The 25,398-nt window shown below is 38.9% G+C and overlaps 1 protein-coding gene across 8 annotated transcripts in view; it reads right to left on the bottom strand.

Annotated features, from left to right (window-relative positions):
• Window positions 1-25,398, bottom strand: part of Hr3 (nuclear hormone receptor 3 ROR-beta) — a 212,373-nt gene that overhangs the window by 104,725 nt on the left and 82,250 nt on the right. The window contains exon 1 of one of the 8 annotated variants that reach the window (XM_076535825.1): window positions 11,128-11,976. The exons of the other annotated variants lie outside the window; for them this stretch is intronic. The gene's annotated coding sequence lies outside the window, so the exon portion shown is untranslated. Of the gene's footprint in view, window positions 1-11,127; window positions 11,977-25,398 lie in introns of those variants that run through there. 8 annotated transcript variants of the gene reach the window in all.

Here is a 25,398-nt window from a genome sequence, read left to right as displayed (position 1 = left end):
GGGACAGGCTGGGATTCACCGTGGAAGGAAACGTCGTGGCGATGCGCCTACATTCGCCATTTCATATAATACATACAAGTCTATGTACACTCTGCTGCAACGTAGCCTTACTTTCGGCTAGAAGAAGGCATTTGCTTTTCGGTTTTGGAAGTCTAGGGACTGTCTGGCCCGAGTTTCCATGGTGGGGATGATGGAAATGGTAATTTGTGAAATTGGATTTTGAAGCATTTGAGGAATTTGAGGAAGTTGCCCAATTAGAGAAATCTGAGAAATTGGAAAAGACAAAAAAATTTGGTAAGTGGAGATAGGAATTTTTGAAGTTTAGGAATTCAGCAAGTTGATGATTCAGGAATTCGATAACTTAAGCTTGGAGATTAAGGAATTTGGGAATGTAGGAATTTGGGGAAGTCCAGGATTTTGGAATTCGGGAGTTTGAGAAGTTGGGAATTTCAGAAATGTTGAAACTTGAGAACACTAGAACTTGGAAGTCGAGATTTCTGAAATATTAAGAATTTGGAGAATTTGAAGTATTTGGAGAATTTGGAGAATTTGAAGAATTTGTAACAGCAGAAATACTGCAATAAGCTTCAGAATCTATAAGTTCACTTAGATCAGTATCCTTAAATTTTTAAACATAAAAATATAAATTGAAAAATGTGAAGACTTCGAAATCCAAAAAATCTAACTCCGCAACCCCCAAAATTCGAAATCCCCAAAACTGACCATTACCGATTAAAAAGAATCCTGCACCCTATAAATTCGTGTAGTAACAGCTCGAACTCCTTCACACTTTTCGCTCGATTATACAATGACACGTCTGTGTGCGGTATCCATGGATTAGCGTGTCGGCGTGTTTACTCGCGCACTAAATATAGTAGCGATACGGTTCATTAGCGCAGTCGCTGAACGAACGTGGACCTCCATGTACAGGACTTGCATGTATAGGAAAAGTGCCGCAATTTTTTTTCTCGTCTTTTTTTTTCGCCTGCACTTTCGTCGCAGTGGTTGCGTAACTTGCGTGCACCGGCCACATGCGCGTCACACGCGTGCAGACAGCGCAGAAATCACGGGTGACACAGTTCATTACACGAATGTGATGTACAAATTTCGCTTGTATGCACATCTTGCCGACGTACACGGACACCTTGCGTCGACGGATGCTCGTACATGCTCTTTACATGCAAACGTATACAGAAGAAACTTTGTACACAAGCACATGTATCTTGCAACTGTATACCGCGAATACACTTGGGTGCAATGTGGACTACCTTTGGGTAACACGAAGTTTAGACGTCTAAGTTAGATCTTTCTAAACTCCTTGGCGGTTTAGAAATTTTCTCCAGATACTAGGGTCTTGGGTATTACTGTTCTTTATGAATGGACGTTTTCAAATCTTGGAGTTTTCATGTATGTACATATGAAGACATGTGGGAGTACATGCTCTTAATGCTAGTTTGCGAACTTTGGGAATCTTGGGTTACTTTCTTGAATTTCTAAGTGTACTTTCAAAGGCTGGAATATTGTTCAAATCCTTAAATCTTAGATTCTCTTATTCTCAAATTTCCAAATGCTGAAATTTCTAAATCCAAATGCTATAAATCTTTAATTCTCAAATCTTTACATATCTTGAACCTCGTACTTCCAAATCCCAAATCCCCAAATCTCCAAAACACCAAATTCCCAAGATCCTAAATTCTCAAGTACCTAACTTGCCGAATCTCAAACCCTTAAACCCTAAACCCACAAATCTCCAAACTTGCAAACCCCAAATTCCTAAACTTCCATACATTCAAACCCCCAAATCCGCAAATCTCCAAAGTATCAACATCGAAATTTCCCACATTTCCAAGACCCAATAAAAAAACCTCGAGACTCCACATGTGAAGTAAAGTAGGCCTACATTGCACGGAGGTGTACACCGCAATTTCATATACGCGGAATAAGTGTGTAGTACGACACGCAGACCCCTGCGCCGTTTGCGACGCGACCTACACGCTTGAATCGAATAGCGAACCCGCTATTATACATATATAGAGGGTTTGCAGTGTAGAACGAGTAGAAGAGAAAAAGACGAGACGAAGTGTAGTCGAGTCGGTGAGAAGGAGAGGAGCGACTCGATGGGAAAGAAGGAAGGAAGGAAGAACGGAAGGAACGAGGGAGAGATAAAGAGGGAGACGATACCGTAGCATGGGCTACATTCTGTCGGCCCCACTAGCCCACTGACTCGATGCACTCCTCGTTCCTTCTTTCCCTCTCCTCAACTCGCTCTTCTTCCCTCTTTTCTCGCTCTATTCTCCTCCGCGGCTAGCGGACCCTCGTTCGCCACGCGTCCCGTGATACACTGCACCTATACAGGGTGTCCTACCTTCTAAACTTGTATTTTCACTTATTCTTCAGGTTAAAACATCACTATGTCTTATGACGAAATGTCCATAAATCAGAATTATATTTAACGTTTATTAATACAGAATTAATAAATGCAGTGAGATATGAAGCATGTCTGTGTTTTAGTGTTCATGTTTATGGCAATATAAGTGTACCAACATATGAATAGACATATGTACATACACGTAAATCAACTATACATTCATATGAATAAACATGTGCACATACGAATATATGTACGTATGAATAAACATATGTTCATGAACCAGTAGATGTACATGTATACATATGAATAAACATATGTACATGTATGAATACATACATATGGATGAACATATGTAATATTGACATAATAACATATGAATTAATACATGAATATATACGTAGTAATAAATATACATGTACATGTGAATGAAGTACATGTGAATGAAGAGACACATATGAGTAAATTTACACATATATTGTTATATATTTAGTGTTATGTTTTATACACTTATGTGCCTGTGAATGTAGGACACCCTGTATACAACGCCTCCGATATACATTTATATACAACGGTGTTCCCGCATATTTCCTTCCCGGTGTTTGCTCGATCATTCCGTGTTCCACGCCGGCGTGCTGCGCCTCTGTCGATCAAATAGGGTGATAATGAACCGTTAACCCCTTTCGCGATTCGTTGCACGCCGGTTCGCGGCTTTTTACGAATACCTTTGCTCCATCGGATGTCCGACACTTGTTTTTTGCTTTGTTGCGTTCGATTGTGCACTTGTCGAGCGTGGAATCCTTTAGTGTCTATTTTGGATGTGGTTTCTTTGGACTAATGAGCTACCGGGAGGGGTGCGATCGCGGGCACTAAGGGGTTAATTATTTAAACCGATAACTTTCACCAATTTTTAACTCGAACCTGTATATTTTTAAATTCATTAAATTTCTTAATTTTTAAATTAGGATTTAAAAATTTGTGAATCTATTTCTAAATTGTAAAATTAGGAAGTTTGATATTTTTGTATTTCTAAATTAGCAAATTTCGAGACTTGCACACCTCAATATTTTTAAGCTTGCTTTTTCCTATTATCGACCTAACTGCTATTTTAGACTATCGTATTGTGAAACGAAATCAACAGGAAAATCTCCGTTAAAGGGACTCGTAATTACGATGACGTAGTTCAATTATAAAAAAAGGAACGTTTCCACGGCGGCAGTTTTTCTCTAGATCTCTTAGTCTTGAGAACGATTTAACGCTTCGAACAGCCAGCGCAGATACCATTCACCTATACTTTATTTATGAGGGATATTTTCACATTAGCTCTCATTAACGTAATAACGAGAAATATTCCCAAGAACATACGCGTAATATAACAGACCCAGGAGAATTAGATTTCAGTATGCGTTAGTTTCGATCCCATTAACAATAAGAAAAGTGGTGTATCTCGATCATTCGTCGCACCAAAACGGTGCTTTTGCAAGTAGAAAGGATCACATTTGCATCGCAGTTTATTGCAGTTATCCCCTGAAACGATTTCTGATATTCTGAATTGCATCGTTCCAGCCTTTGGGAAGCAATCTCCTGATCCTTTCATTTAACATTTCCATTTTGCTAAAATGAAATCTCGCATTCAAGCGAGCTCGATTTGAAATCCATTTCGGGCCAAATTCTATTTCTTCCCTTATTTTAGACGCGACTCTCTTAACTTCGTTACGCGACAAACTTACTGCCGTAAATTTATTCTTTAATGTACGGAAATTTCAGTTGCATCAACACGTTTGTTGGCGAGATTCATGGGTTTATGCATGATGTTGGATGTTTGTTAGTTATAGTTATAATAGATGGACACACCTTTGATGTGGACAAATGTGGGTATACATATTTGGGAGTCTGTGGATTTGGGGGCGAATGGGGGATGTTGGAAACAGGGGTCTTTGCAAGTTGAGAATATTGGAAGCTGAGGTCTTTGCAATTTGGGCATCTTGGAAGGTGGGGCCTTTGCAAGTTGGGAATCTTGGAAGGTGGGGTCTTTGCAATTCGGGAACCTTGGAAGTTGGGGTCTTTGCAAGTTGGGAATCTTGGAAGGTGGGGTCTTTGCAATTTGGAAATCTTGGAAGGTGGGATCTTTGCAAGTTGGGAACCTTGGAAGTTGGGGTCTTTGCAATTTGGGGATCTTGGAAGGTGGGGTCTTTGCAATTTGGAAATCTTGGAAGGTCGGATCTTTGCAAGTTGGGAACCTTGGAAGTTGGGGTCTTTGCAATTTGGGGATCTTGGAAGTTGGATTCTTTGCAAGTTAGGGGTATTAGAAGTTGGAGACCTTGGAAGCTGCGTCTTTGCAATTTGGATATCTTAGAAGCTGAGATCTTTGCAAGTGGGGGGTTGTGGAAGCTGAGGTCTTTGCAATTTGGTGACCTTGAAAATTGGGGTCTTTGCAATTTGGAGATCTTGAAAGTTGAAGTCTTTGCTATTTGGGGGTCTGGAGATAGAAACCTACATAAAAGATTGAGAAGTTCAATTGTTTAGACATATGGCAAATTAAGGATTTGTAGGTCCGCATAACATATTTCTTAATGTATAAATTTAGGGATGTGAAAATTCAGGGTTAAAGGTATTAAAGAATCTTCACATTTCAAAACTGAGAGATCTGAAGATAAATTTGCACAATATTAGAAGTTGGGTTTTAGATTTATTAAAATTTACAAATTTGTGAAGATTATTGCATGTAGAGATTCGGGGACTTAGAAATTTGTGGATCCAAGAATTTGAGGACATATATGTACCGCCTTGTAACCTAAATAATTTGAAGAGTTTGTGATTCCATATCAGAACTAATGTTCTAGGGCAGGAGTCAACAACCTTTCTGGAGTTAGGAGTCATTTTTTTTTCGATGTAATAAATTACTTTTTTAAAGAACCCAATATAAGTACATACATAGGTAATATATATTAGAAAAAATAATATAACCGTCATCTGCTGTGAAACATGTGTTTATTATGAAATCAGAACATTCTATTTTGCGCCAAATTATTATACTTGTTTCGCAATTGCAATATTAATTTTTCAATATGTACTAAACTACTCAAAAGCCGCAAGTATGATTCAATCGAGTCTACTGAGTCTACTGATTCGTATACATCTCACGAACCGCAGATTGCCGACTCCTGTTCTAGAGATTTAAATATAGGAGATGAGAATTTCGAAATTGATATATATAATGAATTGAAAAATTGTCACGTTTGGACCCCATAGGAAATAGCCAACTCGCGTTTGGAGGTCCCAAAGCGATGTCGCGTGCACGCGCGAATTTAAAAACGCGGGTCGAAGTTGCGCTAAAGCGGTCGGTCGACGCGTTCCTGCGGCACTTCGTAAACTATAGCCCGAGAGCCTGGCCGGTGTATACGTGTATCCCCGGTTGCACCAGTGTGTCTGTGAATTACTTTCGCCCCGGGGGGCATCGCATCTTATTTAGGTCGTGTACACCGAGCGTATACTTTGGTTCTGGCACGAGCGTGCCGGCGTTATTACGGCATCGCTACCACTGCTGCTGCTGCTGTTCTAACAGCGGCAGAGAGGCGCAGGTGACTCGTTTCTGCACACACGATCTTCGGAAACGTGTTCCAAAACGTTTCTTCGCGGTACCAGAGACAATATTTTCGGTTACGATTAGAGATTTTACGGGGGTTTGAGTTAAGGGAGATTTGAGTTCCCGGCAGCCATTTTGAATCACAAATCATATGCTAATTCGAAGATTTGGCTATGCAGGATTGTTTAATTTATCAGAAACCGGTTGCATGCAACTATGTTATTGTTCTCTGTTTCAGATCTTTGTGCTACTTTAATTAGTATCTAATTAATTGAATTTGGAGTGCAGGAATTTTTTATTGCGTATTCTTTGTAGATCGAAGCCAATTAAAAACAAAATTAAAATTAGATGTTGAATGGAATTTGAACAGTTATGAAATTGCGTTCAAAGAAGAAGCAATTATTTATGAATCTGTGTTCAAGGAAGAAATAATTATTTATGAAATTGTATGAAAAGAATAGTTGTTTAAATTATATTTTGAATTTTAAGTGAAGTTCTAATGAATTTATTAATTTGATACAATTTATGTGATTTAATTCTCTATATATTATCAAAACTTTTCAACGTGTGGTTTAGGTAAATTATTAAATTATTTTTAAATCAGGTATGATTTAACGTGATGATAGTTCTAAAAGTACCATAATATTATAAGAAAAATAAAGGACCAGATATCAACAGAAGTATCTATCGAGTTTGTTAATGTTTAGCTATAAAGTGTACAATGAATCGAATCATAAAATGGGTGTATCTAAATGGCGCATGGAGTTTAAGCTAAGATAAGCCGGGTCAAAACGACCCTCTTATTTGAAGTATTGGAAAGTACTCAACACCCTATCTAAACGAGTTTGCAAATAGAAACGACGAAGACAGAATTGCACTTCAGATTGTGCAATAATTAATAAACAAAGGAGAAATAAAATATAAAATTTGAACACAACAGATTCAAACAAAAACAGTGACCAATTTGCGGATAAATTAATACGTGTACTCGAACCATTGTTAAATCATCGAAACGTTGGATTGATAATAAATAAAATTTCGGTAGAGTATTATTCTCGTTCGGGCGAGTTGCATGCAAATTATACATCAATAATAATCGAAACCCGCGATCGCGATTCAACAATCAGGATTGACGTAAAAGTTTTTACGCACTCGAAAAGCAATTCGAGTCCGTTAACTCGAAAAGTTTAATGGCTCACGTTGAAAGATAATTGCTGGCAATTTGAAAGAAGTGAATGAAAGTAGGTGGTGCATTTCCAATCCCTTTAGAAATTTCCCTCCGCTTTCTTTCGTTGCTATAGCACGAGACCCTTCGATCGCACACCACCACCGCAATTCGCACATTGTCGGTATTTTATATTTGCCAATCTCAATTGGATAGAACAAAGTAGAGCGAGCGATTTTAATGAATTACTCGCTAATTCGAGCACGAACGATGTGCGTCAATAAGCTTCATTGAACATCAATAATGACAGATGTAACCACATCGATAGGAAGAAACCAACCTTATTTCGTCGAGGAATATTCAACGGTCTATTTAGTTGGCAAACCTTTTACTAAAAACACTGTTCAACTTCAGCTAATTTTTTTATATAAAATTCATCTCTGTTTTTACGAGACATTCGAGTGGCCTCGGGCCTGCAGAAAGTTTAATCCGGCTATGTCGACAACTTTTCTTCCGTTTTCACGACACGTGGGTATTTCCGCTTGCATCACGAGGACATCGTTAGAAGATAAGAATTACGAGTATTCTCGGCATTAATATGCTCGAGAATGATGCTTTCTTAATTACTGTACCGCACGTGGCGTTTTATTGTGGACTTTCGTTCGCAAGTCAACGACCACGAAGCTGCGTAACAAGTGGGCCAACCAATGTTTAGCAGAAACGCGGCTAACGACTTCTCGATCTAACGTGTGCAATTAAAAGATACTTTGGAAAGAAATTGCCCCGATGTATTCTTTATACGCGTCATTATACCTGCTTAGATATTCCAAACTGCTGTCGATATTAATAGTCGAAACTTTCTTCGAGATTAAGCAGCCATGTAATATACAGTCATATGTAATATACAGTCACATGTAATTATATATGCAACTAATCACTGCTATAACGTCTCATAGTGATTGCGTGATATTTGAAACTTATTACAGAATAATTGTTATTAACCTTTATATTGTTCGATGATATCAGGTGCAAAATACTTTTTGTATCTTTACACGGTTCATTTAATATTAATATATGTTTATATTGATAAACCAGTGCAGAAATAATCGTACTTTCTATGTTCTTTTATCACTTGATTAATGGTGATATAATTAAATTGGAGCAAGAATAATTGTACTTTTTATACCACTATCTCCTTATTCAGTGCTGATATAATTAGGCTGGTGGAAGAGTAATTGCATTTTTTATGTATCCATTGTGAAACGGTGCGTCTAAGTTTAGAATAACATTTATTAAATCAAACAGGAGTTATTGAAGTTGATGTATTTTGCAAACGCGAGATAAGTCTATTTATTCTTCAGGTCAAATGCAAGATTTATATTCCAAGCTTTGGTGCTCGAATTCCTTGTAAAAATACTTCACTCTTATTTAGTTGGCCAATATTCTTACTAATTAATATCGAGGATTTTGTCGAATGAATGACACTGGTAAAATCGAGAAAAAATGACAATGTTACAAATTAAAAACGTCTGAATATTAAATACAGTAATTTCATTAGAATTTTTGAATATAGAAGTATCAACCCTTGCACGAGTCTGATGTATTTGTATTTTGGGATCAATTTTACTCGGACGCTTTAATTTGTCCAAGTGCATTTATGAACGATACTGAACTGACATATTTCAGCTTTCTCTGTTTTCTGTAACTATGATTAATTTTGACTAATGCACCTGACAAATAAATCATAGGGCAAGAGTTTAATAACAATAAGAATATTTTTTGAATAAATAAAAGAGAACAGAGAAAAACAAGGTAATGAATAAACTAAGGTAATAAAACACTGATAACTTCTATTCCTGCTAAATCCAGTTATAAAATTACGTAAGCACACAATTAATGATTTTTTATTAGACAGTTCAGTTTAATAAACCCTCGCTCCAAAACAGAATTTGGGCTAAAAAATTATTTGTGCAGATATTCGAACACTATTTAATTGAATCAACTTGAGTCTCAGATTTGACCCGTGATTAACTGAATAAAACTCAAAGACCTAACCTAAACCAAAGACAAACCTAACCTAATCGCAGCCAAAAAAGAGCCATCGAAGTCGCGGAAGAGCAAATTGCAGGAAAAGGATTCCACGCTTTGTGTCAGTACGGTTTCCGGTTAACAGTACATCCGTTCCCAAAGATCCGTTGCGGATCATAATTTGGCGAGCATCGCGTGCTCGTCGCGCGTGTTCGCGACGAAAATCGAGATGAGAACCCGCGCTTTCCCGTTCGCCTGCGTGCATTACCAACGCGCATGCACGCGTGCGCGCGAGCACGCTTCACACAACGGTGTGTCACGCACACGATAAGCCGGCCACGAGCGTATCGCCGCGCGCGCAATGTAGGTATTACTTAATAATATCCATAACCGGGAGGTAAATGGAAGTGTGGGCGAGACGGGCGGAGGAAAGACAGCGGAGAGGAGCGATAGAGAAAGAACGACAGACGCTACGAGCGAGAGAGAGGGCAAGAGAAAACAGGGGAACATTCACAGTCACATGAAAGAAGCATCGAGTCTGAAGAAAACAAATTGTACAAAATGTCTTTAATTAAAAATATATCATTTATGACACCTATCTTCGTTTTTAATATTTTCATAAATTCACCAGGTCGTTAGGTATCAAAGGTAAAAGGTTCTTATGGAAATGACATTAAGTGTGATAAGGTGCTGATAACGGAGGAAAATCGGTGTTGAAAATATGTTTAATTCAACATTTCTCAAAGATAGGACTGTTTATCAGATATCGGGTTAATGGACGTGTTTAAAAAAGGGGTCATTTGAAATATCTACCTTTGATGTATCAATTTATAAAATACGTTTTAGCATAAATTCATCATTTTTATAAGAAATTGACTATTTTGCAATGAAATTAATCTTCTAATTAGCAGTAGCACCTGGACACCTATTATAAATGCATGTAATAGAATATTTAAAAATGGACCCACTCTAGTCGTATGTCGTTCAGTCAGCCTTTAAAATGAAAACGTATTTGTGATCAATGAATCCCCAAATTTTCAAAATGAAGAACAACAAACGATAATGTTATTAAAATATATTCAACGTTTATTGAAAATGTCGAGTCAGAAAGGAATTTAATTGATGAACTTTACAAAGAACACTCAGAAGTAACATAAAGACGGATCTTATAGTTATTGATTACAAATGCAGGTGTGGAGCCAAACAATATGTAATTGATCACAATTCATCAGTATTGTTTGTTTCTTTTTTGCTGTATGTAAATTTGCAAAAAACTTGAGTTGTAATGTTTTCCAAAGATCATTGTGTTACTTTAAGAACACTTTCAAAACTTCATCAATTGAATTCCTTTTTAACTACTGTTAAACATCTTTTAATAAAATTTAGATCGTTTCATCTGTTTTGAAAGTTTAGAGGACTTCACTATTTTAAAGGAAGAAGGGAAATATAGAAAGATATCTAAAAATGTGGGGAATAAAATAAAAATGTCTTAAAACGCGAATCAGATAAAAATAGCTTAAATTGAAAAGGAAGATTTATGAAAAAATAAAATGTAGAGATTCTAAGTGAAATAGTGGGAGTTATAAATGAAAGAGCAAGTTTGCTTTGAATCGAAAAAGGGTGAAGAAGAAAATTGCACAGGGTAGTTGCAAATTTCAGCCACATGTGTAGGGGAATAAAGGAGAGCGCAGAGTAAACAAACATAAAATCGAGTAGTGTTTAGTCGCAAACGCGATTCTATCGAGAGAGGTTCTCCTGCATCATTAGTCGGTGAATGTAATCGATGCTAAAAATACGAAACGAAAACGTCACTTGCATCTCGATCACCGCGTCCTAGATACCACGACAGATTTCCGAACGGAACGCGATCCTCCCTTCATCCGTAGTATATATTCGAAGAATCGAAACACTATCGTAACCCGTATCAGGTCCGAGCGGAACGAAGACCCGTAAGAGAAACACGTGAATCGGTGAACCCACCACTGCGATGAACAGCCTTCGGTTTGGTAATCGGCCAGTGCACGTAACTTCGATCGAACCTCCCTTATCACAGAAACGCAACCCTGTCACAACAACGGCGAGTGTGTCGAGGCCGATGGTCTCGACGCATCGTTCACTTTCACTGGTGAACCGGCCACGGATACCGGGACCACGGTGTGGCACACGGGTGGTCGCTGCACGTTTCCCGCACGAACCGTTCGCCACGCAAAGGGGTGAGCACTCTCCGACGAGAAACGTCGATACTTTTTTTTTCCCCCACTTGTGCGGCCGCTTGGCTAGTCCCAGTGTGTCCGATAACGCGGCTAACCGCTCGTTAGGCTCGCGACTAGGATCTTCCTTCTGGTGAACGGAGTGTCGACGGTCGAGTAGCGACCGGGGCGTCGACTGACACTCGTGGACAGTCACGACCCCATCCCCTCGACTATGCACGCACGAGGATCGCGGAGGGTGCGAACCGACGACCACGGGGATGACTCGGTTGTCTCGCGTGCCATCGGTTCTCCACGATTTCCGCCGGTACCGGTTCCTCACTTACCACTCGCGAATATATATATGTATTTTTTTTTTCGAATGGATACACGCGTTCACGGGGGTTGCGACGAATACGCGTGCACGGAGGCACGGCGAATTTGAAGCACTCGAAGCAGCACGCGTACGGCGGACGGCCGCGTGTCGTTACATCGGTCGCGACTCGGAGCTCGCACTTAGCACTGGAACGTTATTTAAAGAACCGGTAAAGAGCCGCGCCGTTCTGATATAACTTGTCCCTTAACGTGACCAACACAGTACTTGCGCTACCGTGGCTCCGGGTTGACTGGTGCGCGCCGCGCAAGACCGGAGAGAGCCAGCCCCACCGTCTCGCTATCGCCCTCTCGCTCTGTCCTACCGCTTCTCTCCCTCCGACCGGCCTAAGGGAGCGACAGAGAAAAAGACAGAGAAAGCAAGAGCGCAGCAGCGAGGAGGGCTCGACAGAGAGGGTAACGGAGTGGGGTAGTGGGTCGCGATAGGGAAACTCCACACGGAGGGAGGAGAGTGAATCGAAAGGGACGAGGAGGGTGAGAGAGAAACCGAGAGAAATGATACAACCGACGAGTCGGAGGAACGAACGGGAGGGACAACGTTGTGTGTGGATCTCGGTTGTTGGTCCCTTCTTAAGATACACACGGACAGAGGGATGAACGAGGAAAAACACCGGGGGTGCTTTTCGACCAGTCGCGAACGACGCTCGCGAGTGATTGTTGTAAACAGGAAAGGGTTGCCGTAGATCGCCACCCTGCCCTCCTTTCGCGTACATGTGATCGCTCGAGTTTCGTGGTTCGTTGGCGCGAACGGGAAATCGATATATGCTTATGCTCTGGCAAATGTTTTCGCGATGTCGCGTTTCACGGCTCCTATTTTAATCATCGTTTCTGGATGAGGAGAAAGTTGTCACCGAGGAGAGGAGCTGTATAATGGATCTCTAGGCACGAGTAGTTTAAAACAAGAAGCTTAAAAGCGTTTTAAACGAGTGACGAAAGGGTTAATGCATCGAGGTAACTAGGTAGGGGCCAAAATACGGACTACTTACAAGGCTACCATTTTTAAACGTGGCCATATAACGCGCGGCTATATACGGGGATCTATATACGTTCTTTTACTTGAGAATAAATTTTCAAATTCATTCATTTTAAATTTCTAAATTTCTACAATTCCTAAATTTACAAATTCTTAAATTTCTACAATTCCCAAAATGTCCTAAATTTTCTAAATTTCCTAAATTTCCTAAATTTCCTAAATTTCCTAAATTTCCAAATTTTTCAAATTTCACAACTACCCTCAATCTCAAATTTACAAAATTCTTTGAAAATTTCTATACTTCTAAATTCATAAGTTCCTCCAATTTTCCAATTTTCTCACATCTCTAAACGTCAAGGCCCACAATGTTTCATAAATTTTTCAGATCCTTATGTTTTCAAATTTTCCATATTCTTCAAACCCCAAAAATTTCTCCAATTTTGAAATCTCCAAATATCCCCAAGACTTTTCCTAAACAAAACACCTAGTTAAGCTAATGGTACCAAAAATTTATTACAGCAGTAAATAGAGAAAAAAGATACAGTTCGTTAAGATTCATAAAATACAAAGGAAAGTTTGTCAAAGAGAGAAGGTAGTTCAAGATAGAGGTCAGTCCCTTTTCCCGATCGTTTGAGTTCATTACGATTCCGTAATCTCGACAATGGCACGAACACGAAGCTGTCGCTACTCAAGAACGAAATTAATTCGCCTTCGCAAATGTACGAACGGTACGTTTAATTTATAACCTTTGTACCCTGTCGGCTCCCAGGAACGAGATCATTCTTTCGTTCTCCGAACTAATAAAGAAAGAAGATAAAGAAGAGGAAGTGCGAGTTCGAGGAATAAAGAATTTTTCAGCTTATCCCATAAAAAATTCTTCTTAGATAAGTCTAACACGGAAGAAGCTTTAGAACCGGGGAAGACGTTTAAAGGGAAACAAATGGAGCAGAGTCGTAAGCAGATCGAAAAGAATACACAAGTGCGGAAACTTGTACGATGGAGGGATGCGAGGTGTCGAAGGGTGGAAAAGAACTTTCGAATAAGTTTAGGAATGCGAAAGATTCACGAGAATTATTCTAAATCGACCAAGTGAAATTTAATTCGTTTATTATACTGTACTGATTGAAAAGCACCAAAGGGGTGGAAATAATTTGCTTTGTGTTTTTATTTTAAATTATACAAGTTTTCTAAAATTCTTTCACCGAGTTTTGTACATATGTACATTAATGTATAATATATAGAGATTTTTATGAGGATGTACATGCTATTTTAACCCTGTGTTTATGAGTTGTTCAATTTCGTTTTTAATTGAATGAAAAGGAGCCGGTGTGTGTAGAACGTCGGTAGTTTTCAGTGTTAAATCGCGGTATGATAATTAATTTTATTGCTCGCCGTTTGCGAGTACCGTTAGTCTGAAAGGTGGAAAATTTACCTTCTTATGCAATTTTATACGACTGAAAGGTATCCTCGTTTGACGAGAACGTCATTGAATACCGTTGAAAGCGTCGCCACTCGTCGTGGTTAAACTAAAAAACTTCTGTTGCCTTTCATTCGCGAAACTTACCCTCCGCCGAATCAACGATTCATTGCGGGGTAGGAGAACGCTGTTTTAAGGGGGAAATCTCATCCCCGACGAAATGGAATTCTTGGTACTGAAAAATTGACATTAATAAAGGGTGAATTTTTGAAGAGAGCAAAGAGACGAGGACTAACGAAATTTGAAACAGAAAAGAGAGATGGCCCGTCCGCGGGACCGCATGAAAGGGGAAAAGGAAGCTCGCGTATGAAAAGCAGACGCTGAAATAGGGGTGGTAAGGAACAGGAAGCTGAAGAGCGTTCGCGGGAGGACGTGATGCTACGCTACGTGCTCAGAGGAAACTAGAGAAACGGAAAGAAATAGGGTCACGTTCGAATGGGTCACTCACCCTCCTTGGATTATCACTATCTGCCTTCAGAATTCGACAAATTAATGCCATATTTTTTGTGTGGAACTTTAGTCGACGTTCACTCGCGAATTAAGAACGAAACCTCAATTGATAGATCAGAGTCATTTTTATTATATTTTCAAGCATTTATCGATACAATTTAACAGACGAACAAATTATTTAAAACATTTTTAAAGATGAATTCGATAGAGTAAAAGTATTTTTCCTAACTACTCATGTAACATAATTAAAAAATATTTTACCAATAAATTTTTATCAATATAGAAACTTTGTATACATATTTTCTTCAGACATATCACAAACAATGAAATACTGTAATTGTACAATAAACAATAATTTACAATTGTACGACCCAACAATTCTTCCAATTAACGATTGTACAATTTTTTGAAAAATATTGGTTTTTGAAAGGAATAAAATAGCCAGCATTGTGGAACTTTCAGAGAGGAGCACTCGAATATTTTTATTTATTTTGTGAACTGATCCTTCGTTAACGAGAATAAAGGTCGAAAAATTTGGAACGATGATTTTTAGAAAACGTAATTTTTTATACGAAATTGTGTTCACGGATTGAAGTTTAATGTACATGCGGACGTGCACGAAATTTTTCCGCGGGACGTTCATTGAAATGGGCAGACGTGTAAATGAAAGAAAATTTCTGTCCAATTTCTGAAATCACCGACGACGGGGGTTGTGTGAACTTACTTCGCAAGAAGTTCACAGAAAAGGAAAAGAATCTCAATTACGCCGGACGAATGTACGATAAATAGGAAAGTTCAGCGCGAATATTATGCAAGTTCGCGTCCCGCAGAAAAAGACGAATAGGAGAGTGAGCAGTGAGAACGGAAGGAGTGAAAAAGGAAGAGAAGAGAGAAAAAAAGGGGAAAGAAAAGGGAACGAATAAAAGTGCTTGGCGTGGCATGCAACGAGGACATACCACGGCCATACTTTTCCGGAATTATAATTTAGCATGAACTTAACTTCGGACCAATGTAAACGCTCGCGACGTATTTTTTTCCCTCCTCTTTCCTTCCCTTTTTATGGAGACGTTGGCTCTTTAATACGGAAGAAAGAACTGAAAAATGACGCTAGAAAGTGGAAGAGCCAAGAGCTTTCAACCGCCAATGCAAATGTCCTACGGCTTACTGTAAATAGAAGCATAGAAGGAAGGACGGCGTTTCAGCTTTTCCTATAACGTCGTTGACATAATTATAACGTGTTCTTAAGTCCCTCGTGGACACGTCACGTTACTTATCCTCGATAACATCTCGATCGATGTTCCTTCACGTTCAAATTTTCCCTCCGAAACTACCCCTGCTATGGACACGTGGGCGCCCTTTAAATTTCAATACTATTGACACGACATTAAACGTATCGACACGACGCTGACAGACAGTATTGACATAACTATTGATAGATATTACAGTTACAACATTGGTAAACAATGTTGCACTGTAAACACCTTGTGAAGGGGTGGATGGACACGGGGAATAAACTTAGCACGAAGGACATTCTTGGACTTCGATTTTATTTATAATCATCGCATGATTAATATTATTCTGGTATCTTTGCAATACCAGGACATTTTAGACATAAAAGAATCGGGTTATTTAAGATACTTTATCATGAAGATCCTGAAAGAATACTTGGTGGACTCAGTCTAATCCAATTCTAAAACCAGTTTGATTATACGTATACATATATAATTTGCTTAAATTATGTACAAATCTAAAGAAGAACTTCCGAACCAGATACAAATAAATAATTCATATTATTAATTGTTCAGATCAGATGTTAAATGATCATACATAATTTAATGATCATAATATGTATGTTCCAAAAAACTTCATGAATGATGTATTTGAATTAATTACCTAAAAATGTGAAGAAAGTCTTGAAAAGTTCTTTGATGTGAAAATACGTGTGTATTTCAAGTTTGTATCCAATAAGTAACATTTGCAACGATACGCGTTTAACACGATGCTCCTTCATCAAAACGCGAATACAAGATTATCGAAGGAAAAGTTTGCAAGTTGAACATCTGTCTGGTCTCTTTTGATTTCAATTTTCGAGCGATTTCACGCAAGGTCGAGCAGTTTTCCTCGGAACGAGCGAACGACTGGAAGCTTGCAGGGCGGCGCACGCACTTGCCACGACGATCGATCTTACAGAGGATCGATCGGCAGGGATGACGCCTATAGGCGTTATGTACTCGCCAGGAAGGTACACCCATCGACTGGCTACCACCGTTAACGCTAATCAGAAGTCCAGAGGCTGTGTCGAATATAAAGAAGCCCGGTCGTTGTTCGGCCGCGCTCTGAATTAACACTCGGACACGGAACCGACGTGCAACAACGTCGACGAGAATGCAAACGAACGGAGTACTGAACCAATGCTTCTTTCACCAACTGGAGAACATTACCCGGAACGGTACTTCTTTCTTCGATCAAGGATTCACGCGGTATCGCGTGAATATTGAAAACCGGACGGATGAAAGGAGAGGAAGATGAAATCACTCGGTGGAATGTCCGCCTTCGTCGCGTTTCTTTAATACTTCTCGTTCTTGATAACCAACGTTTACGTTATAATTATACTGTTTCGAGTCATCGAATAAAATATTAATATACTTCGTATGTTTTTTTAGCGTGATTATATTTATTAAAATGTGACATAATTCTCCTTTGAACGAAGAGAAAAGAGAAAGAAAATTGTATATTGTTTAACTGTATAATTTGACTCTGTAACTTTTTTTTGTAAGTGCATTTAATTGATCGATTGTGACTTATTTGAAAATTCAATACTTTGTAAGATATTAAGTTTAGAACAATCAAATGCAAACATATTTCTTGATTTCGAATTCAATTAGAAAGAGCAGGCAGTGTCATTGATGTTTTTAAAGAAAGAATGCAAGATTTGTTTCTTGGAAAATCTTGTGCACATTGTAATTAAATTTATTTTATTTTCGATCAACACGATAGACATCAATTTATCTAACATTAAAATAGAGAAAATTTGAATCTCATCTCTTTTCAATGATACGAAGATGAATAATAAAACAAGAACATAAGAATAAAAGCATTTTTTCATTTTTATTTCTAATTATCTCTGTTTACAACACCGAGTATTTTATTTGTAAGTATTCAAAGTGTCAAGCTGACAACACAATATTCCGTCAAATATCCAGTTTCCTCCACCGTTTTTATATTTATAAAAAAACACAATCCCGTGACGATATAAACTCATCCACACCCGAGTTTCCAAACACATTTCGTGGATGAAAATGCTTTCGTTAAAAGTGTAAATATAACAAGGAACAATAAACAACGCTGAAACAACAACGCCAGGAGATAGACAGTAACTATTGCTATAAATTCAATATTATTTCGGACTTGTACAGTGATCCCGTATTTTGTGACATCTGTAGCGGGAAACGCGCAAGGGCGTGCAACTCGAGATATTGCGTCCATCACTCTGTAGAACTTCATTATAATAGAAAATATCTGAGAGACAGTGGCTGTTTGTAGATATTACATTCTTCATTGTTCCTCGAATGTTATCGCTACCATTTACTATATAAACGCTTCAATTTACTCGTGTTTCTCAAACTTTGTTACTGTGTTGTTACTCTTGTGATGTATCTAAATTCTGTGATAGTAATGAGTAAAATGCAAATGAGGGAGATTTTAGGTTATATTTATTTATGTAGAGCTTTAGGAATATTTATGGGAGTTAGAAAGTTAGAAAATGACTGGAATATTTTTAATTTCGGGGTTCTCAAGTTTATAAATTTTCTTGGTCTTCACATTTTTATACTTCGATATTTTGCAAGTTTCTTAGAGGCTCAGATTTCTAGATTTCAAAATTATGAAACTCACAAAGTTGCAAATTATGAGTTCCGAGATTCTTGTTGCGAATCTCCACATCCTACATCCCAACATATCAAATCCCTATATGTATATCAGCACTCTACATCTCAGATCTCTACACCCCAAATTCCTATATCCCAAATTTCTACATCCTAACTACCTATGTTCTACATCTCCACATCCCCGAACCCCACATCCCCAAATCCCCACATCCCAACTACCTATGTTTTAGATCTCCGCATCTCCAAATCCCCACATCTTCAAATTCCCACATCTCCAAACCCCCAAATCCCAAATCCCCACATCCCAACTACTTATGTTTTAGATCTCTACATCTCCAAATCCTCACATCCCAAGTTCCCACATCTTCAAATCCCCATATCCCCAATTCCCCACATCCCAACTACCTATGTTCTAGATCTCCGCATCTCCAAATCCCCACATCTCCAAATTCCCACATCTCCAAACCCCCAAATCCCAAATCCCCACATCCCAACTACCTATATTCTAGATCTCCACATCCTCAAATCCCCACATCCCAAATCCCTATATCCTAGATCCCTACATTCCCAAATCTCCACATCCCAAATCCCTATATCCCAACTTTCTACATCTCAACTACCTACATTCTACATCTCCACATCCCCAAATCCCCATACCCAAATCACATCTCAACTCTTCATACCCCAACTCCCCACATCCCAAATCTCCACCTCAACCAAACTTCCGAATCGCCCAAAATCCAAAAAAACCCGAAGTACTATTACCACAATGTAACTCTCCACTCTATTAAAACTCGAATCAAGCAATTTCTCCGATCATGCAGGCATAATCGCCCGACATACGATATCGTACCGTTAGGTCGTCCACCCCTGGCGGATCTCATTGTCATACGGCATATTATGAAGGGATTTCGGCACAGGTACGTGGGAAGATGTTCGATCGAATACGATCGAACGGTGCTAGAAGAGGACTCCTCTATTATTGGTTTCGAACGAAACCAAAGAAACGAAGGTAGGCTACGCGATCGAGATCTGGAGCAAAGGTGCGTGGCACATGAATGAAACGTCTCGAAAAGAAAAAGATGAAAAAAAAATGCTCGATACGAGACGTCGCGCCGGTGTGGGACGTCGTATCGCTTTTCGTATGATTTTCAATAACAACGAAAGGTTTCCGTTGCAGCAACGGCTGCACACGGAAAACGGAAGAGGAGATGCATTTATTGTGCCCTCGAATCGCTTGTCTATGGGCAACACGGTATTGGGGAGCGGCTTGTACCGTTCGAATAGAGGAAGAAATATGTTTATACGATCTACGGTATCGTAATGGAATCGTGGAATTTCTTTTTCTGATATTGTCCACTCGTTGTGTGTATAACTGCAAGGGTGAACTGCGCTTTTGTGATAGAAGAGAATGAAATAAAAAGCATAAGGAAATGCAATTAGCGATGATGGAATTGAAAGATAAATTTTTTTAATTTCTGAAGACCAAGTTATCTATTCATCGGTAATGAAGTACTCGAGCTAAGTGCTTTCCATGCATGTGATTGAATTTCAATCTTCTTATGAATCATCCTGTGGACCTTAGCGATTGTCACATCTTTCGAACTTCGGAGAAGAATACGTGAAAGATGCTACAAGTCATTTATATTATTTCCATTATTACTTTTAGACGATTATCTTACAAACTAAATGAGTTAATATAGAATTTTTTTGAACGACATACATGAAAAAATGTTATACAGAAAATATACTGAATATGTCTTTAAGAATCAAATATGCAACGCTACTTTAATTAAAACTCAAAAGTAAATTCAGAAAATGGGTTAAAAATTAATATTTAAATAGCAATTCACAATTAAGAAATTGAATGATAAGCAGATATTAAAATAAAGTTGAAGTTACTGCTACTCCAGAACTACCGAAATATTGCACATCAAAATGAACCTAAATTTTATTTTGCAATAAAAGGAATGAAATGTCCTATAGGACAAAGTGATTGAATAAAAATGTGAACGATATGTGATACATATAAAAGTGATACAAGATCAAGTATCAGATAATTAGGTATCTGAATTCCTGCGTCACTTGACTAACAAAAAATGTTGATCATCGAGAATGATAAGGGGTCCGGTTCGTTCCTAGTCGTTTAGAAAGTTCAACTTCTCGCGAAGCTTGCTTAATTCTTTTTCCTGTCGCGGTAGAAGCGAACGAATTTGGTTGGAGACCCTGACGCGTGTCTCTGTTTACCGGTTCTGCCGCACACGCTGAAACGACGGATTACAGTTATTCACACGCGGTCACTGTCAATGACCCATGGCTCCAACGTACACCGGTGACCCACGAAATAGCGAGCGGTTTAACGGAGACACTCGTTAATCAATTAACAAGGAGATTTTAAACTTTGTCTGTTCTTTTCTCCCCCGTGAAAAATTCTTCTCTCATGCAATTTAATTAAATTATATATCATGTTTTGAAATTTGTTTTCACATTAAAATTCACTGCTCACTAGTAAATATAGACAGGTGATTTTACAAAGCTAGTGTTGTACAGAGACTATATTAATATTATTATATCTGTAACACTCATGTTTTTTAATATTGTAGTCATATCTTTTAAAACTGTATAAACTTAGAAAATTATTTTATGTAGGTATATTTTAATTCAGACACTATTGGATGATATGAAAATTGGAAAGAGCGATTATAAAATGGTGTACATTAAAAAAATTACAAGCCTGAAGACTTGAAGAAGGGGTTGGAACGTTGTAAAAATAGTCTTTCACTTATGATTCAGAATGTCTACATATATTACTAATATTGCAATAATGACATTATCGATCGTCAAAAGTTTCCTCTGAACATCAAGCGTATCCAGAAGATCAAGAGTTTATAAATCGGCAGCTAGCAAAAGCGATCAATACCAAAAGATGGGGAGGAACAATTACAGCTGTTGCAAAGGGACCGCGAAACAGTTCCAAATTTCCCCGAAGAGAAAGGTCTTACTCATTAACCAAGAATAGTGAAAGAAAAAGAAGAAAGTGAACCGAAATAAAAAGAAAAGATGATCGAGAGAAGTGGGGGTTGCCAAAGGCTTGGATGCAAAGAAGAGAAGCTCACTTTCCTTCTTCTCTCGAGCAAGAGAGCAAGCTCGATGGTGTGGCACCGTTGTAGAGCCAAAGAAGAAGCGAGGAGTGACGGGGAGAGGCAGCGACTAAACGAAGCGATCGATATGTGTATGTATGTATATGTACGCGTTATGCATATAGGCAGGATCGATGCGGGCCTAGGTGCTATGAGAATGAGCGATATATAGGTACGTAGGTAGGTAGGTAGGTAGGTAGGTTGGTAGACCATTGAAAGCGTGCAGGGATGTACCGTTAGCCGCGTCACCCGCCGATATATGACTGTGCCTATTGAAATTCCTGTCGTCACCCGAAAACGAGCAGCTTCGCTCGTGGTATTGCCGGCAGAAAGATCGCGCAATCGCTCGATGCCGTGAAAGCGTCACGAAGCCATGGACTTTTCGCGAAAATTTTATTACCTTTCGATCACCGATGCTTCGGATGTCGATGGAAATCAGCCCTTCGATAGCCGACCACTGTGACAACCATTCACACCCTATATTTTACTCTGTTCCTCTAAATTAACTTTGAGCTAAATTCTCTTTAGTCTGAACTGAGATATTTGTTCTAATGTTATGGCTGATCTTAGGGTTCTGTTTAACTAATAGGTAAGAATGACAGTCGTTTTTCGATGAATAGTTCACTCACTGTCAATGTACGAGCCCAGTATCATATATCCATTGTGTACAGGGAAGTTTTTATTAGATATCAGTTTACGCGCTACCAATTGCACTTTGTCCAAATAGGTACTCAGAGTCCTTCAAGTATAATCTAGGCGGATACATATTATAATGATCTTCTTGAACATGAAGTATTATCTTGAATAAGAGTATTAAATAACATTGAATATTCTTAACTAAATATTGTATACAATATTTATAGCACAAAGAAAGTATAACCAAAGTATATCCAAAGAAAGTCCTTAATGAAGCCGTCCAGATGTTAATCCTCATATATCAGTTGCATCGACCTTTAACTGTACATCTAAATGTTCCATATGCACCATTCTTACGCTCGATCAATTAACGCATTCTCCAAGTGTCACGATCGTAAAACAATGCAAGTCGACACGATCCAACAAAAATATATTTCATACGGTCGGATCGACGTCCCGCTTGTGTACAGTCCAGATCGTTTTATGCGCGGCGGAGACGCGTAATCGGCTTGCTCGTGAAAGCGGCTCGTATCGCTGAACCCGGTGACTTCATCGCGAATTTTTAGGACCCACAATATTCCAACATGTACTGGTAAATCGACTCTTATTGTACCAGTCGGTCGTGGTATAAAGCGCTTAACTTATTTATTTTTGCAAAAATCTTCGTATAAACGTATTGTGATCATTGTGTGTGTTGTACTTTGTCAGTTCCTAGATCGATACAGTTGTTTTAATATATGTGTATTCTTAGATTCTTTGATAGGTAGATGTGTAGGTAACAAGGTCTTTGTGTTGTTAGATTCTGGGTCTCTGGATGGTTTCTGAATGTTAAGGTATGTAGATCTCAATGTTCTTACATCTAAGGTACTTAGTAGGTTCCACGATATCTAGATACTAAGATACCTATATCCAGAGATACCTATATCCAGACATACTTAGATCCCAAGATACCTAGCTCCAGAAATACTTAAATCCCAAGATATCTAGATTCCAAGATACCTATATCCAAAAACACCTAAATCCTAAGATACTTAGATCCCAAGACACCTGGAGCCTAAAATACCTAAATTTCAAAATACTTAGAGCCTAAAATACCTAAAGCCTCAGATAGCTAGATTCCACGACATCCAAAAGGTCTCTACATCAAAATATCCCAAGGTCCCTAAATTCTAAAGTCCAGAAGTACCTATATTCATACACTCACGTACCTAACTTCCTACGTCCTCATATGCCCACATCCCCAACCTCCTATATCGACATTCCCAGAATCGTACATCACAAAATTTTGATATCACCAAATCCCTACATCTCCACATTCTCATATCTCTAAATCCCCACATCTCATATCCCTACATCGCAATGTCAGTATGATACATACCTACAATGCATATCGCAAAATCTTTATACATATACCGTAATAAATCTCCGTATCGTGTTCCATAAGGGTATACTCAGAACATACAAACAAAAATTGGTTTCGGTTAAATTTGCGAAGTTAGCTGCTACTGTACCTGGATGTAACTGAGGTGGCCAATCGACAAGATTTTCCCCCGTATTGGAGACCATAAACGAAAGTCTGCGGCTGACCAGTACCTCGTCGTCCGCTCTAAAATTCATTGCCATTTGCAGACAGCCGTACCTGTTCAGGCGAAATGAATCGAGACATTGTCGTAGGCAGCTTTCTCGTGGACGGACGCAGGTTCATTGCACCGTTTCGGCACCGTTACGACGCTCGAGGTGAAATTTACAACGACGCTCGTAAATTACGTTACGACAAATACGGATTCGACGATAACTTCCCTTGATTTTCGAGACTCTCGTTCGAACGTCACGTTCTCGATGACTATCGATTTTTCGCCACTATTTTTCAAAGCGTACCGTTGTTTATGTTCCTTCTCTTATTCCGTTATTTCACTTACGGCGTCTTTGATCCTCGAGAGACGATTTCTCTGACCTCGTCGCCCGTTTAGTTGCGCGATTCGGCGTCCACCGGACTTTTAGCATGCTTTACGCGAAACCTCTACTTCGCGCATAACAAGTTTTCACGTGGGCAAAAATTGAATGCTGAATTTAATATCCAACGCGTTGCACGTACACATATGGACTGATGGTAATAACACACTCGGCACATTATCGATTGAAAGTACGAAATCAACTTGGTGTGCTGTTACCTTTTATGACGTGCGACGGGGTAGATTAAATCTACGACGATTAGTCAATACTGACGTCTTATGACTGCTAAGCATTTGATTCTTAATAACGTACACTCGAGGGCAATGTACACTTTGTCTGATTAAGGTCCTGGGAATATTCTACGGAGAACTTTGAGGAGATCTTTAAATTTCTCCTTGACGAGAAATTTAAGAAATTTAAAAAATTTGAGATTACAGAGAAATTCTAGAAACTTATAGTCTTAGGAAAATTCTGAGAACTCGACATCTTAGGGAAAATCAAAGAATGTTTACTTCTAAGAAATTTAAATAAAAACTTGACAATTTCGAAATTTCCAAGTCTCGATTACCATGTTCCTTGAAACTTGAATCAGAGAATACGGATCTTACAAAAGTTAGAATGGAACCTGTTTCCTCTATGACGTCAATTTCCAGGAGTACGATGCGAGTGTACGTATCACAAAAACGTGGCTAAATTTCGATAAAACTTTCTCCGAACCTTGGCCTTTGACTAATAATTCATATTACGTGTTGTTTCGCTGTTTCCGAATAAGACAACAACGATGGATTTCGCGGGAGTAGATCCCTTCGAGTTCCTGTTCGCATCGAGGCGGGAGCCTGACGAAAATGAGAAAGAAAAGTGCGGCGGAGAGAGCGAGAGAGCCGGGACAGCGAAGAGAGAGAGACAGAGAGGAAGAGAAAGGGAGTATATATTTAGTCGAGTTGGACCGATGCCAAGCTCATCAACGAAAATGAAATCTGGGTCTCTCTCTTTCTTTCCCTTTTCCTCCCACTCTCTCTTTGTCCATCTCTTTCTCCGCTCGCTGTTTCTGCCTCTGGTCTCTCGGAGATCGTCGCCAATGCTAAAACGTCGTCCACTCGATATATGCACGCGACCTGTGCCAGTCGAGAATTCGACTGTTGCCCTACCCTCG

Source organism: Megachile rotundata, chromosome 9 (assembly GCF_050947335.1).
Source record: "Megachile rotundata isolate GNS110a chromosome 9, iyMegRotu1, whole genome shotgun sequence".
Lineage (NCBI taxonomy): Eukaryota > Metazoa > Arthropoda > Insecta > Hymenoptera > Megachilidae > Megachile > Megachile rotundata.
This window is presented reverse-complemented; position numbering and strand designations above follow the sequence as displayed.